At 38.2% G+C, this 18,060-nt stretch overlaps 1 pseudogene; it reads right to left on the bottom strand.

Annotated features, from left to right (window-relative positions):
* LOC125320480 overlaps nt 1-18,060 on the bottom strand; it is a 31,936-nt pseudogene that overhangs the window by 10,599 nt on the left and 3,277 nt on the right.

An 18,060-nucleotide genomic window follows, 5' to 3' on the forward strand; every position in this document is an offset into this window, starting at 1 on the left:
GGCACTGAGAGACTTGATACGCACTCCAGTCACATCTAAATGCCCACGGCAACAGCATCAAACTGAGCAGTGGACAAGCCATAATTAATAGTATTCATTTGTTAACGTCCAAGTCCTTTTGGAGGGATGAACATCAGCCCTTTTTAACGTGAACAAGCGTCTCTGAGCTCAGCAGAGGCCGCTGGTGCCTGGGGACATTACCCTCTCGTTAGCCTTGTGGAAGTTCGCGATCAGGGCTTCAATATTCTCACACAGAAGTGTGCAAAACTCTGTCACAGATAACTCATCCAGGGGACGGTCTGGCTGGCTGGCCAGCGCACAGCTGTGTGCCATACTCCAGTATAAGTCAAGGAGGATGGGCAGCTGCTCCTGGAACACAAAGAAACATCAGTTGTTGTATCTGGGCAATGTTAAAATCAAAAGAGATGCATCATACGTGTAGTAGTAGGTGCCACGTGCAGCAGAAAACAAACCCTCAAAGCTCATTCTCAGAGCTTTACAAGCTTCCTCAATTCATTTCTAATAATGTCAGTCATAATATTGCATAATATTACAGCAGAACAAGAAAACAGATTTCACAAAATGTATCTCATTAGACACAGTATGTAAATAAAGCATGGAAATAAATCCCAGTCCTGCAGGGGCCACAACCATGACCTGACACAGATAAAAATTTCCACGCTTTTAGTGGATGCAATTCATTCACCCATGTTAATACTTCCAGGTGCATTCAAACTGTGCCCACTTCCAACACCTGTGCAGTGCACAGAAAATTGTCCAGTTGGCTTGGCAACACAACAAACTCTCAATTCTTTAAAAAATTTGTTTTGCATGGATTGTATAGATATTATTTTTTTTACTTTTCAGTAACAATAACAATAATTTTGAGTACACCATGAAATACTGTTTCCATTACCAGAACAGATCTTGATCATGAATGGGATTTTGTCCTGAATTCTTGTCACGTATAACATATATTTTACTAAGGAATACAAATCAAAAGGGAAAACTCTTACCACAGCAACAGCTAGCAAGCACTTAAGGTTTCTAGCAGAACATTTTCAGCTTGTAATTGTGTTTTGTAGTTATAAATAACAATCATTACTACCTGTAGTTAGGGCAGACAGTTGCTCTTATCTCTTTGTATTCCTTTTGTGCCTGATGAAATTATTTTTTCAGGCTAACTAGGCCAGCAAATGTCTTTTAATACATTAATGCTTGCATAGAAGAAGCTGTTATTCTCCCAGAAAGAAAAAACAAGATTATGATTTCATTTTTTTTCATTTTATTAACTACACATCTGCCTGGGCCATGGATAACACTAAGACAAAGTGTGGAATAACTCCATCAACTGAACAAAGGCACCCACAAATCTGATGACCCTCTGACGCAGGTCTCTGCTCCTGTCAGCAGGGAACAGACCATATTTACCTTCCATACTCAGAGCTCTGAGAGAGAAAGAGGAGAAATTTCCAAGCCAGCACCAAAAAGAAGTTTATATTGCTAAGAGTAGAAGTAGAGCAAATGTTACCACACAATGAAAGGAGAGATTTTCTAGATATGCTAAGATCTTTCCTTTGTCCCTGCTGCTATGCAAAAAGATGGCAAAATTGTTACTCAAGGTGTAGTTGGACAAAGACAGTAGAAAGGTCAAAAGTGGTCATGTAAGAGGAGAAATATTTCAAAAAATAATCCAGTGAAATACATCCAATGTGCCAAATCCACAGCAAAACAAGCAAACAAACAAACAAAACAACAAAAAATTCCCTCTTCTTTGCCACCTTCAAACAAGCAAATTTCAAGCAATTTTTACAGTCAAATATTTGCACTAAAACAAAAAGGTTGTATGAAATAGAAATAAATGTTTCTACAACAGTAGCTAATAAAACTCGACAAAATTTTGGGTAGAAAGAACATTCTTCACAAGAAATCATATTCCATACCTACAAAATGCCTTTTTGATTAGGAATGCAAGTACAACTTACCCGTACTTTTAAAATAACTGTTTCCTGCAAACAATCCTTCAGTTAAACAGACAGGTATCTCTTAAAAACATTTTCAAATTAGCTTCTCCAAAGTGTTGGTTACATTTATTCACATTTTAAAAAAAGGTAACATAATAACAAACAAGGTAAGAGAATGGCAGAGTTCTTCCGCAGCGCAGCACTGCAAACCCTCAGCACTTCAAATATTTTGACAGTATGTTTAAGAAAACCTAAACAACGCATGCCACAGGCTTTTTTCCTTACCAGTGGGCCTTCCTGCAGGCTGAAGCTGGTTCTGGCACCCACTAATCTTCCAGAGGTGTCTCCAATATTCTTCTTTTCATCTGTCTCCTCTCTCCCTTGCATATGCTGTCCTTGTAAACTGGAAAGTTTCCTCAATAAGACATTTTAAACAAAATTACTTTTGTCAAATGCACTATGTTCTTTTAAGGGATAATCAATGAATAGGGCTTCTGAAGCTGCTTGCCTTTTTTTGTTAAATGAAGAAATGTATATTCCTCCTAAGAAAGACTTTTCAAGTGCTTATGTTCTGTTACCAAGCCTTGTGTCATGAAATTCAATTGGTGATTTGGATATGGCCTCAAAATTACATACAAAAACCAGGATTAATCATATTTTAATTAATACAATAGCTCTTGTGAGGAACGAGACAACTCTTAGAAAAATTAAAATAATTTATTAAAACAGAAAAATTGAAAAATTATAAAAATCAGGAAAATATCAAGATTTGGGATCCTAGTGGCTCTAGAGATATTCCCGGGAATGCCAGGGATTGGAGATCTTTTGGCTTTTACAGCACTGGACCTCCGGTGGAAAACTTGCAGTGCTGGGCTGACTTTTGGCTAACCCAGAAGTCGGAGAAAAATTATTGAAGGCTCCTAAATAGGAGTAAGGCTTAAGTGCCCAGCACGGGCGCCCACCACAGCTAAATCTGCAGTGGTCTGCACCTGCTCTGAGGCTGACTCACTATTTTATAGTTCCTTTGCTCCGCCCCAGTCCGCCCACAGACCGCCCATGGCACACCCCTTTGGTCCTAAGTGATTGGTGCTTTCCTTTTGACAGATTATCTCTGTCTACCAATAGCTCGTCGTTGTCAGGGGGGTAGTAGCAGCTGGAGTAAGAGTGGTAGCATGCCCTCATTAAGATTCAGGTTGCCATGGAGCTTACTTACAGACCAACGGCTAAAGGTCTAAAACTGGCTGTTGGCTGTTAGGAACTGGGGTTTGGAGCTGGTTCTGAGCAAGGTAGAAACCCCTAAAATAAATATTGAAATACATCCAACACATCTTAAAACATTTGCAAAAGTATACAGAGAACATGAGAAAAACAACTCTTTTTAAAGTTGGGAGGGGAATTTTAACTGGGACACTTTTAAGTAGGGAATTTTAACTGGAACTGGTGCAGATAAACTGCTTTGAACAAGTGAAAGTACTAATAGCAGAACTTGGTATTTGTACCTGGACTGATGGGTGAACATTAACACTCAATTAAAGTTGTGTAACCCAAAATTAACTAATTAAAACACTTAACATGCAAAGACCAAGCTAATTAGGGAGTTCATGTATGACACTCTCTTCAGAGAGACTGGGTCACATCTTGCATCATCAACCCTGATTTCCAGTACAGTTCTTGCTCCTAAGGTCTCCACATGCCTGACTCTGTTCTAGCATCACTTCTAAAGCAGACCACCCAGAATTTTAATCAGTTCTTGTACTGTATCAATCAGGAAAACGGGTATATCAAGAGCCTGGCGTGACTAAACAGGCACTGGATGAGAAAACTACAAGGCCAAACAACAGTGTAAAGGAGACAGAAGAATCCAAAGAAGAATTTTAAAAGATTGCCAGAGTATTTAGGCATGGTATCAGGAAAGCCTGATTTTAAGCTCACTTAAAATTGATGTTTGCAAAGGATGACAAAGGTTTTTGCAATATAGCTCAGGTTCTAGTATCTTACTAAAAACACCTCCATAACCATGAATATTCAATGAATCGCTCAAGCCACAAACTTCCTTTCTTGGAGGAAAACCAGTTTCTTCTGATCTCCACTACTCCTTGTGTAAGTCAGCATGAATACCTGTGTGTACAGACCCATACAGTCGTAGACTGATTGAGAGGTCACCCAAGTTCTGTTACCACAGACACAGCAGACTGTGCTGGGCAGGAAACGTATCCCAGGTGATTTCATCTGCTCTCACACATTTCAATATTTTTTACCAATTAAAGCTTTCTATAACCATTCAAAAGTTGAAAACAAAGATTACCCACTATAAATGACACACAACTTCTTGACAGGAGTCTTAGAGATTCATCTAGCTCCCTGAAGTGGGAAACAGTGTTTCCATAATAATATAAGCATATTTAGAAAAGCCATCTTTTCTACACCTGCCAGATATGTTTTCTCACACTCACCCCAACCACTACTGGAGGCTGGACCCTACCCAAACTACGATTTTCAAAATTTTTGCTTCCACAAATAATCTGTAACAGGCCAGTTATTATCTGTACCTATCCACAATACCTGTGGTTACTGATATGGACCTGTTACTAAAGGACTGCCAGGTTCTGAACCTTTGGTTTGGTGCATTGCACTGGACTTTCTGCTGACTGAAAACTGTAGGGAATGTAAACTATGAGTTGTACTTAAGCAGCCTACTGCCATTTTACAATGGCTTTAAAAGGAAACTTACACAATGTTTTTCTCTCCCTTGTGCATTTTCTGACTCTCTGGAATCTTTCCTGGTATTTGCTAGCACTGAAAGAGCTTCTGTGCTGCCACCTTTCTCTGCATTCAAAGCATCTTCAAGTTCTTGAATTCTTAACTACCAAGTGATAAGAAAGCAGTTAAAGGAAGTTAGGAAAGACTCTCAAGGTCTTTAATGCAGACACTGTCCTGTTCTGCTTTTTACGGGTGAATATATTCTATTAATTCCATATAGAATTAGAAAGCGTTGAACACATCTAAAAATGTAGCAATACATAGAGTTCAAAGCAGAGAGAAATAGATATGCTGACCAAAAGCACATTTTGTTGTCCTTTCATTGTGTTTGGATTTTCCTGTTTTCAATTATTTAGATTACTGAGAATTTCCAGGGGAATTCTATTTTTTAAGTAGACTCGTGAAAGGGTGAGATTAACAGTAAAAGCTACACTTGCACTCAGAACAAAGCTCATATGGAGCTTGTTCATGTACATAAACAAGGAAGAAAACCTTACCGGTTCTTCACTCATAGAAGAGAAATCTCTAACTTCAAGGAATGTTACCCTCCCAGTTCCTTTGTATGTTGTAAAAGTAGAGAGGGAATCAAGAAAACTAAATCATCACTGCTAGTTTAATCATCACTTCAGAAATCTAAGTGTCTGTACTCAGAGCTGGTCATAAGAAAATAACTGACTGAAGAAGTGGAAATGCTTACTTATGTTCCTCAGAACACAAGAAAAAAAGATGAAATTCCTCTTTGTTTTCTCACTTTTTTTTTCAAAAATCCAATGTGAAGGGTTTGTTAGTCAGCACGAGATCACTCAGCAATCATCACACAGGTTTTTCACACTTGTTTTTCAAAAGAAACCCCAACTGCTTTATGGGATCAAACCCTGTGTGATACAGTTCAATACTACAAGAATTTAATATTCAAGTACACATATTACATTTTATTACATATTCAAACTTCACTGGTAACTGCAGATGTCATAACTTTGAAGCTGAAATGTACTCTGACTAATTACATTGGAAACTGCAGTCTCAGGATGCATTAATCTCTCACTCTCACACCTAGAGAAGTTGGATGTATGCGCTGTATCTCCAAAATTGTCTAAGCGCTCATTCCAAAGATACAGCACAGGACATTTTAACAGTCTAACTATTGTGAAACATTTCCCTTCCCCTCACTGTTTCAATGCTACTTTGAATTCTCAAACATAAGAATGTGATATTTCATTTTAATATTTATTCTAATAACTTGGAAGTTACCTTAAAAATATATATTTTTCTGTTACCTTTTACCATTTTGAAACTCATTGCAAAAACTCTACTCGGTGTTTTCACTTAAGCAAGGAAGTCTTAGCATTTTGGAAGATTGTACTTTGCAAGTTCATCTTCTGTTTTACTGTAAACTTCTACCAAATATTTAATAAAAAGTTACCTGCATGATTTCTGTAGTGTATTTACACTGCAAATGTGCTACTCGTGCTGCTTCAGTGTTTTCCTCCAGCTTCTTTGTTTTCACTGTAGCTGCCTAAAAGTACATTTTGAAAATATTTAAGTCCAGAAAGATGGTTAACACCACACAAAGACAACTTTATGTGTTCAGTTTATTAGGGCTCCATAAACCAGCCTGTGGTATCTGAACTACTTGCACCTTGGAACTGAAAAAACTCGTACCAATAAATAAATAAAAATAAATAATATTAATAAATAAATAAAAGAAAAAAATTACATATCCAGAATACTAAAATAACATTTTCTGTTTAGTTAAAGAAATTGATGCAGGATTATGTTCTTGCTGCATTTTTTATTGTCACAGATACCTATCTCCAGATAAAGACCTGGACAAGGAATTTCACCTGAAAAAATGCTTTTAGCAAAAGCAGTAACTACAGAACTGCTATAATAGAAATTCGCATGCAATTTTAACTACACTGTTTCCTATCAACAATATCTTCTCACTTTGACTGATGACTGAATTGAAAAGAACAATACACCCCTGTTGGGGTTTTAGTTTAGTTTTAGTTTTTTCCTGTTAAAGGAATTTTCTCCCATATGCATGTTGCTAGGGGACAAATAGCTGTACTTAAGAAAGACAAAAAGGGGGATGGGGCGGGCCTGGCTACTCCTTTGTTTACACCTGGGTGTGGGGTCAGTTCGCTCTGAGCGTCTGGAGAGAGAAGCTGCAGAGAAAGGAGCTGCTGTTTCTTTTTTTTTCGGCCGTTTTCCTTTCTGCTGGAAACAACGCCGGGATCCCAAAAGCCGCTTTTCCCTGCCCTGCTGGAGGCCGGGCTGTGGCTGCCCTGCCCTGCTGCTGCTTCGAGCTTTCGCTACGCTGTAGCCCTGCTCGCCCTGCCTGCCTGGGCCTCCGGGGGGTTCCCCTTTTGGATACATCTCGCCTGCCACCCGGGATTTGTGTTTGTGCCTGCCGCTCCAGCCTGCCGTTCTAGCCTGCCGCTCCAGCCTGCTGTTCCTGAGAGCTCGGGATCGGCTGCCCAGGGGTTTGTGAAGCCTTTGTTCCATCCTTCCCGGGATCCCGGGGCACCGGTGCCGCGGGTTTCCCGAGCTCGCTCCGGAGCGCCCCCTGCAGCCGCGGGGGAACCATCGCACCTGCCCTGCTCACCGGGAGCCGCCAGCGCCCCTGCCGGCTGCGAGCGGAACTGCACCCGAGGGGAAAGGGCCCGACAGCCGAGAAGGCTGGCACTGGGTTTGTGATTGTTTGCTGTTACTGCCATAGTTGTTGTTGTTTTGTTTGACTGGTTATATACATATATATATATAGTAAAGAACTGTTATTCCTATTTCCCACATCTTTGCCTAAAGGCCCTTGATTTCAAAATATAATAACTCAGAGGGAAAGGGGTCATATCTGCCACTTCAGGAGGCTTCTGCCTTCCTTAGCAGACACCTGTCTTTCAAAACCAAGACAACCCCAAAATGACTCCTGCCTTCAAGTGATGCAACAAAGGTCAAGAAAAATACTAAAAGCCATTTAAGACAGACACACTTAAGGTTAAATAGATAGAAGTGAAGTCATTGATTTTGGACAAGTAAAGCAAAGTAGCAAGTATGTGAGACTGAATCTTGACTCTAAGCACTTCAGTGAGGGTAACAGTAATAGAAAAATAAATATATAAATAAATAAAAATTTTAAAAGCTGTTGGCAATAAATTCAAACTCTGTATAATCTCATACATTCACAAAAGAAAAGAACTGAGACACAGAGATCCATGGAAAGCCTATTAAAGAGAATGTCAGCAACAGCACAAAGTTTACCAAACCTGCTCTGCAGTATCAGCCAAAAGACTCCTCCCACAAGATTTATCTGCTTAACATAGTTAATTAAAAGAAATATATCCAAATCCTGCACAAATACTCCCCCTATACCTCCATATTGCTAAGAGTATTTTCCCAGTGGCATAAAACTTTTCCCATCTGCTGTTCAAACACCAGTCTCAAGTCGGGCTCACAGCATTCACCTGTGAATCCACCTGTCCTGAGAAACAGACGCTCTACATTTTGTTACTCAAACACAAGGCACTCATAGCCTAAATCGGAGGTTCCATCCCTCAAAAATGAAACTGCTCAAGGTGCCAGTGCTTGCTGAGACTCCCAGCAGCCGGCAGAAAGCTTTACCTCCAGTTCCCTCATGAGCCTCTCCTGCTGTTTAGCTTTGAAATCTAGATAGTTGGCCTGGAGCCTCAGCATCTCACTGCAGCTGTTGTGCTCTATCTCCATATCTCTCAATATCCTGCACATGTTTTTCAGGGCAGCATTCGTTTCCTAAAGATACATAGGTAAATTAATAAATAAATACATCAAGAGGTACTTTTTCTAAGATAAAGCATTGCAGTAGATCATTCAACAGAGGAGTGGAGACTGCGTCGGTAGAGGTTGTTAAAATCCTAACATCTAAGATGCCAGCACATGTCAACAGAAGTGTTTACCCAACAGCAAACATGCTTTTCATTCACCACCAAGTAATCTGTGTTGGCCCAAAAATCACTGTGAGCATGACCTTCTGACTAAAATCAGAGCCAGATCTCCCCTGGAAATCTTTCCCTAAAAGAATACAGCCCTTCCAATCTATTCTCTCTCCCAGCTCAGTGGCAATGATAGAAATAGGGTGCATTTGGTGAAATGATGCATAGGGACAAAAGTTCTATTTTGTTTTGATTTTAATTGCTAAAACTTCAAATCAGATGTTTTCAGAAATAGTTACTCCCACAGACTAAATACTTTTAATTTCGGCTTTTCTGACAAGGATTTTCTTCCATCTAGAAACTAAATTACTTGAAAAATTATGACATATGAAGTTCTCAGTAGAATAAAATAGCTAAGCTGGTCCCCACTTCCATTTCTGCATACAGAAATTGAACTATGCTACAGATTGGGAGAATTATGACATTACTGGACTCTGCAGCTCTATGGAGTCACTGCTACAAAATCCCCAAAGCCCATATGAATTTGGACTAAATTTGGCCTAAATTTAAGCTAATCCTCTATCTTTGCATGTACACCAAGACAGGTTTCTTCCCTTCAGAATGCAAATAAATAAATAAATAAATACATTTAAAAATTGAAACAAAGTCAACCATTTCTACAGAAATATATACCTGGAAAGATATAGAAATATTTATTTCTTCAAGTTACTCTTCCAGATACTAACAAAGTGGACTGGAAAATGTGACATAAGTAACAGATCATTTGCTGTAAAATACTACATAAAGACTTTAAAACATTTTATACTGGAAATGTAATTAACATTAGCAAACTAAAATTGTCAACAAATACATCAAGCTCATTAAACAAATCAACATGAGTCGTAGGATTTCAGAATTTTGAAGTTTCTGAACTTTTCACAAGTGGTTTAGTATTGTTTAATATCATCCCAGTAGTCACTTGCATATATTTGCTCATGAAAAACACGGCTGGTCTTTTTTTTTCTTTTTTTTTAAACCATGTGTAAACGACACAATCCCACAAGTATTCTAAGGAAAGAATCGTGAAGGGATATGATCTCCTGCCTAACCACGAGGTGATGCTATTGCCCTTCCTATGGAACTCCCAACACCTCTCATCCTGGACCAGGATACACCCAACAGAGCTCACCACAAACCTGTTGCAAAAGCAGAGAGGGTGGCTTTTCCTGCGTGTCCCAGGGACACATTTCAATACTCCAAGGTGATGCCACCCCTATGCCTACATCAGCATTTTCACAGCCAAGTTCAGAACTGTGGTTCATGAAGTGCATTTTTTTCCAGACAGGATTCACCCATGTGCTCAGAATCCCACTTCTCTGCATGTATTAAGACCACAATTAAATCTCCCTGGCTTTCATTTTATAACTCAGAATAAATAAAGAAGATTTAAACCAGGCCTGTAAATACACAACACAAAAGACTGCAACACATTCAAAGTCATAATTTTTAAACCCAGATATTTCTGATATTTATCTGACAAGTTTAAGTAAGTTCTCAAGCAACAACTAATGCAGTCAAGTTCAGATTTAACATTTCTTATTTCCTGTAATTTTATAACTATACATAACGTAACTGTAGGGTGATAGGCAGGGGAACAGCCACAAAAGCAAACTGGGAAAATGGAACATTTTTTACTAATGAAGGCAGGTTAGGGTTTGGCACCTAGTAGTGAATCACATTGTCCTTTCAAAGAGTTTTGAAAGTTCTGAAAGACTTCTGACAGACTTCTGAAATCACAGACTTCAAGATTCTGGAATCCTACAGCTCACACTGACTTGTTTAATGAGCTTGATGTACTCATGGCAATCTTAGTCTGTTCATGTTAATTAGATTTCCAACAATTTTGTAGCTTTAATACATTGACCAACAGAAAACCTTCCTCTACAACCACTGGCAGAGAACACTGACAGGGAACTGACAGAGAACACAACGTCCTGAGCCATCCACTGCTCCTTTTCTCCTTTCCTGAGGACAAACATCATTTGACAGGGCATAGCATACTTTTTCAACACTGTTCATTTGGTGCAGTATTAAACACTCTGAAGGAAGCTTCTACAAACCACTGTACACAACAGAAGGCAAGGCCCTTCCAGAGCCTCCTCAAAATAACTCAGCCACTTACTGTTAGCCAGAACTCAGAGCTTACCCTGCTGCACGTGGGAACGTTGAAAAGAAAACTGTATCTAAAAGTAGCCTTCTTCACAGCCTATATCCAGCCCTACCCTTATAAGAATCAGCTTTGACTGAAAATTGACTTGTGTTTCTGCTTGTTTTGAGAAGGACCTTAGGTCCTGTCCATGAACTCCTTTGTTTTTCACTAACACTAGGTACTGATAACTTGGTTTGGGTGTTTACCATGACAAATAGCCACAACACATTCCATCAAAGCCCAAAACCAGCATGACACACTAAGTGTAACTTTAAAAAGCTATAATCTTCAGAACTGTTCTGCAGTATTTAGCTATTTGGGGGATTTTTTCCCTCTAAACAAGAAAAACCCCAACCCACCACACACTTTGCACCAAAAAAACTTCCAGCCAGCATCTCATGGAATTTTCCATCTATTAGTACATCATACCTGATAGGCCTTTTCTGTTTCAGATTTTTCTCTGATGAGGAATTCCATTTCAGCACAGTATAGTCTTCAAATATTATCCCTTTCCCTTGAAAGTCTTTGTTGCTCCTCTTCCCATTCCCACTGAGCACTTTTAAACAGTTTCTCAGTCTCAGCTGCTTTCTGTTTATGTTTGTCATTCAGTACTATTGTTTACCAAAAAAAAAAAAAAAAAGAGAAAGAGAAAGAGAAAAAGATAAATAGCACTGCAAATAAGCATGTTCAGAAAAAAAAAGTATAAGGAACGTAAGTTCTTCTGTGGATTGTGATACCCTGTGAAACATTAACACTTCCAGTTGCAGTACATAGAAACAATCATATTTTGTGTTCCTATAGCATCTTTCACACAAGGACATAGAAATGCTTTGGAGATTTTTACAAATTAAAGGTCTTCTCCTCTTGGAAAGGAGTAAGAACTCAAGTCAACTGCTTCAAGTGAGGCCTCTATAGCATGGGGAATTTAATAGCACTGTTCTGTAACACTTGCCTGGCTTATTTCCAAATATCTATTTGATACATTAGTCTCTCTCAGTTAATTTCGAGTTCAATTTAAGTAACGGTGAAGACAGACGCCTGCCACATGCAAAGGACTCTAGGAAAACCTAAGGCAGATTGGGCTAGTGAGCAAAGGCTTGGCTTTTCTGGGGAAATTTACTACTGCTCAAGAGATTTAAATCTTCAGCCCAGCAAATGCCTCAAGATAGGGAAATACTGCATATACTTTTCTCTGTGAAAGTTTAAATGCCAAGGAAGACTTCCTTTCCTATGAGCAGTTTTACTAAGAACTTTGCTTCATTTCACAAACTGGCTTTTGGATCAAAATCTTTTGTATTAGCTTTTTATGTTACTGAGTACAACTACCTATGTCGGCATTTTTGTCATCACCACTTTCTAATAGATTTTTACTTCAAATTCATCCCGTTCTTCTGAAATTCTTTCTTAGCTGGAGAAGGATGAAACAAACAGAAAAGACACATTGGGAAAACACAGAGAATTAGTGGACACAACAGTGGGGAAGACCTGTCAGATGTCAGGAAGTGAAGCCTCAATAAGAACAGCAGAAAAACAGTTTGGAGAAAATATTAAAGACAGGGCACAAGAGAGGTTCTCTGTCCAAGGAGCTAAGTTGGGATCATATCAAAGCACCACACAAGGTGAGCAAGGCTCCAAGAGACCAGGAAAAAGAAGCAGTAAGTTACAAACTGCAAAAGAAATGAGAAGCAACACCAGGATGATTTGGCTTCTTTGACCTTTGTCACAATAAAAACAAAAACAGAAAAAAACCCCAATGAACAAACAAAAAACAGTTTGAGAAATATCAACTAACCATAAGATTTTTATCATTTGTGTGTTGTCCAGATGAGTGAAAGGGCAGCTTTTCTTATTATCTTTAAAAAATATCTGGCACTATAAGTGCACTTGCAAGTTTCAGTGTCTCCTTCCATCCTTGTAAGGTTACAAACTCCAGGAGGAGTGCTCCAGTCTTCTCAGTGAACATCAAAGGTTCACAAATACATCTCCTGTACGAAGTTTAAAGGGTATTATACTAACTTAGGTAACAAAAAATGCATGTTCCTGGCTTTTAAGTACAAGAAACTCTCTCTGTTTGAGAAGGATTAAGAAAAATCTGAGTTTCTGAATGTGAAACTAGTAGGGGAAAAAAAGGCTAGCTAAAACCCTTCCTTTCCACATACTAGTGTCATAGCACACGTTATTTGTATAAAAAGAAAAACAAAGGTGACATGAAGAAGCCAAACATGAGCAATGAAAAGCTAGAAACATTTGAAAAGATGAAAGAAAAAAGAAAAAAGCAGTATGATGAAACTCCTGGGGGGAAAAAAAGTCATCGGAAATAGCGTAAACAAACAGGACTAGATCTATTTTTTTCCCCCTGAAATGTAAAAGGAAGAACTTCTGGACATACTGATAAGCAGGATGTGGAGAGGGATGCCTCAATTACAACTCTGTACACACTGAGGGAAGGAATAACAGAAGGTAAGGAGCAAGAGACAAAAAGGGGTTGATAATCTTAGCAGGTTATGTTTAATTCACATGAGACAGCAAGGGTTTTGTAAACTCTTGTAAGCTTACAACAGCAGATGAGGAAGACACGGGAAAGAGAAGAGAATTCCAAAAAACACAGTAACTGGTATTAAGTCTCTGCTTGTTTTAATGACTTGGGACTGATGTAGCCTCGGGTCTACAATTTTTTTTTTTTATAATTACCTTGAAGTTCCACAAGTTTGGTTTTTAGCTCACATAGCTCGTCCTCTGCAGAATACATTTGTATACAAGCCGCTTTTTCAGTGACTGATATTTCTCTTTGCAGAGTTTGACGAAGAACCTCTCCTCTCTCAAGTTCCAAACGTAATTTCATGATCTCTTTTTCATAGCGAGACATCTAGAAAATAAATTTGTTTCAGAAATTGCATTCACAGCTGCCATCTTATCCCATCTGAATTTGAAATACAGTCTTGAAACTGCACATTTATGCATTTTTAGATACTTTTATGGTTTTTTATGCAAACTGATCCTATTCCTAGATTAATTTCATGCACCTTAAACATATCCCTCTGTTTTTCCAAACATACTCTGCCTTCAGAAAACAAAAGTTATAATACTGTCCTCTTCCTGGTCCTTAGAGGAAAAAATGCAGCAACAGAAACATTATATTCCAGGCAATTTTTCTGGTAACTATATTTAACACCAAGAAAAACAGCCATGTTGGGATACTAGACTATCAGACACCTGGTAACTCACTGTGTAAACACAATGATGTTCAGCAGTCAGGCAGAATGCTATTAAACACAACAAACAAAACAAATAAAATGCTTCAAAAAGGGATCGTATCCGGAGTAAGAAAGATAGTCTAGTCACTGCTGCCAGAAACTGAATCCAGGAAGTCACATTCAAGCCATTTGAACACAAGAAGGTGGAAAGTAAAACATGCATTTCTTCAGAGCACCTACAAAGCAGCAGCATCCTTATCAACAGGAGCTCCATTCATGGGAAATAATTTACTCCCATTACAAATGTTTTCCCTGATGCTCTTGTGGCAAACTAATACCTAAACGAAGTAGCAGTGGGAAAATACTTCACTGAAATTTTCTTTAGTTTGAATTATTATTACTGCTGTAGGTAACAATTCTGCTCTCAGCAGTTTGTTAGGGGCAGCTGGTGTGGGTGCTCATTCCTCTGGTTTTGATTAAATACCGCCAATAAACCAAGTTTGTTGTTCTGTATCCATTTGTTTGGAGACTCCTGCTTCTTCCTCGGTGACTTGCTCTTGTCATGCACCCATTGCTCCATCATCTTGTTGGTGGAATGATTCTATAAAATGGATCCCTGGAATTACCAGGATTAAAACACTCAAACAAACAAACCTTGTCTTACATTGAGAATTCAAAAGCTGGGGGTGCAAACTATTCCTCTGTGTGACTTTGCTGTTGTGTAGTGCTCAAGTTTCTTACACACACTTTCAACTATTGTCAATGACAGTAAAAGAGGTATCAGTTCCTATGGACAGGTATGAGAGGTCTGGACAACGCTACTTCTTGGTTATTTTCCAGCTAGTGACTGTGATTTTGATCCAGCTGATGAAAGGATTAAGGACCAAAGATTACATTTAAGGAAACAAATTACATTTGTTCCAAGGGCAAAATAAAGCAAACAAGAAAAAAAAATGTCCGTACTTCACGATTGCGTTGATTGATTAATTCTACATTTTGTTTCTCAGCCTGACGGAGTTTCCGTGTCAAATCTGCAACAGTGTCCATTTCTGATGGATTTCTATTCTGAGGTAACTGTGACTCTTGTATATCATTATTTGAGCTGAAAAATAAGAACGTTTTCAAAAAACATGATATTCCTTTAAAGTTTTAATGCTTCTTTACTTCAATTACCTAGTCATGGGCCCAGAGATTTAAACATTCACATAAGTAAAAGTACTTTGTGCAGTTTTCATCTTACTATTGCTCTTTGAAGAAAGGATTACATAGAATTGCTTATTGTACAAGGGGTGAGAGATGTAGCATCAGGAACTTAAAAGAGAGATGCACTTTGGATTAACAAAGTTGATTTAAGCCTAGCACATTGTATTGGTTTGGCACGGCCTGGTTTTTGGTAGCGGGGGGGCCACAGAGGTAGCTTCTGTGAGGAGCTACTGGAAGCTTCTACCATGTCCAGCAGAGCCAATCCCCGATGGCTCCAAAGATGGACATGTTGTTGGTCAAAACTGGGCCAACGAGAGAGGCTGGTAAAACCTCTGTGATAACATATTTAAGATGAAAATCAAAACAAAGGGCACACAATTTTTCTTCTAGTCAGAGAAGAGGGGGAGGTGAGAACATGTGAGAGAGACAACATGAAGACACCAGGGTCAGTGGAGAAGGAGGGGCAGGAGCTGGAGCTGAGGTTCCTCTGCAGGCCGTGGTGATGACCATGGTGATGACCATGGTGAAGCAGCTGTGCCCCTGCAGCCCATGGGGATCCAACGGGGATGCAGAGGAGGCTTAAAAATTTCCAGAAGGCTTAAAAGCATCATTCCAATCATGTAAGCTCAAATAACTGGCTAGCTTTTTGTCTCCACAGTAGGTCTCATTTTTTAACATGGGTTACCATCTCTGTCATGAAACAAATGCACAGATGTGGAAAAAACCTCTCTTTTACACAGTTTGTCTTCAGAGATACATACATTAAACTACAGACACACAATTGATCACAAACACAACACTAGTTAAAGGTTTAGTCCTCTAAACTACCCTGTTTTATCTTAATTTCCACTACTATTGCAGTTATAACAAAATCTACTTGGCAATTAGTAGAAGCAGCCCTTGAGTAGCACAAGCAATAATAAAAGAGTCAAAACCAAGCTTCTATATATAAAGTGAGAAATTTATATACAGAATATGTAAATTTATATCTATACATACACTTATAAATATGTATATTAAAACACATATTTATTAACTAACTTAATAACTTTAAGAGAAATTATTAAAATTTCAAACTAGACAGCTTTTAAGTTATTTCAGTACTTGAAAATCAGTGTTCACATTATTGGATATATGTTGGTTTTCACATTATTTTAAGCATGTCAGACTGCAATAATTATTTTCTCTGCACAAAAGTGCAAGAGTTCATGGGCAATAAATGTGAAATATACTGTAAAAAGAAACATGCTTAAATTAAACACTAAAATGGTATCCTATAATACAGAACTGTAAGTACTAAAATACATTACCTTTGTCTACATGAAGTATTTTTTATTGAAATGACACCATACCAGCATTTAATGAATAGATTTTGCTAAATAAAAAATTACCACTATACACCTACATTTGTGCACAGGTACAATTAACATTTTTCATGACCAAAAATTTACCTGATGACTTATGTTTTCTCACACAGTTTTTTTGACTGGCAAAAAAGACACAAATGCCATCAATGAGGGGATCAGTAACTTTGTTTAAATCTTCCCTTTAAAGGCATTACTGCTATTAAAGGATGAAATTTCAGTTTTTTAGCTGCAGACTAAAAATATTTTATAATTGAACAAATGCTAAGTATATTCCCATTTAAAAAGAAGACAGACTTCATCTGTGAGATCAGAACAGTTGTATGTCATCAGAAATTGTCCCACAAGGTGCCATGTTCTTAACACATTTTATATATTTAAAAAGTGTAGGAGATGAGAATCTTTAAAACCTGCATGTACTGCAAGGAAACCACAAGCTCAAGATTAACTTTCAGTACTTACTGCCAGAGCAACCGACATGACTCAAAGGGCAAGAGATCAGCAGCAATTAAAATCACTTTATTTAATGCAACTCAGCTGCTGCAATAAGATTTGGAAATAAGTAAAACCTGAACAGCCAGAGCATCTATAAGCTGAATAAAATCTTGTTTGTGGACACCATGTAATGAAGTTTGAGAGATCTTTGCTTCTCCTGGTCTGGGGAAAAGACAGAAGAAAGAAGGGCAAATAATTTTATTCAGAGATAATGAATGAAGTATCAATCTTAGCTGAAGACAGCTAAAAGCCAGAAGCACCAATGGGGGAAAAACAGAACCCAAACTGAAAACTGGGTAAGACCTGGTTATGAAAAAAAGGCTCACGGAAAGGATAACCGTTTAATTAGTCTGTGGGCAGCAGGGGAGTCATTTGGCTTCTTTAAACCTGGTGAGACTTAATATTTTTGCATGGAGACCACATGGAATGAAAGCAAGAGAATAATCCCTTTTTGTAAAGTAAATAAGAAACACCTTTAAGTCTTTAATTAAATTACACCGGTTTGTATGGCAGTCAGAGTTAAAGAAATCTGTTTCTTTCAGCTCTCCTATTAAATATCCACCAACAAAAAAATCATAATGGAAACATCTACACTTTAAAGCTTACTCAGAGGAGAAACTGACTATGCAATTAACTATTCTGCTTAACTGAACCTCAGTGTGTGTGTGTATGTGTGGGGAAGAAATAAAAAAACCCACCAAAACCATACCATGCACAAATTGTATGACACCATATGCATTAGCAAATTAAGGTTGCTATTGAAATGAAAAATGTGTATTAGAGCATTAAAACAGAGGACATAATATTAAGTACTGGCAAAAAAAAAACATTAGACACCTTTTTGAAATAGCATTTTATGCACAGCTTCTGAACTCACAATGCAATTGGTGGAAACTTAAAAATATATATCAGAAAACCCTAATTTTTCTTAGTATAGAACCAAAAAACCCCAAACCAACAAAA

This window comes from Corvus hawaiiensis, chromosome Z (assembly GCF_020740725.1).
Source record: "Corvus hawaiiensis isolate bCorHaw1 chromosome Z, bCorHaw1.pri.cur, whole genome shotgun sequence".
Classification (NCBI taxonomy): domain Eukaryota; kingdom Metazoa; phylum Chordata; class Aves; order Passeriformes; family Corvidae; genus Corvus; species Corvus hawaiiensis.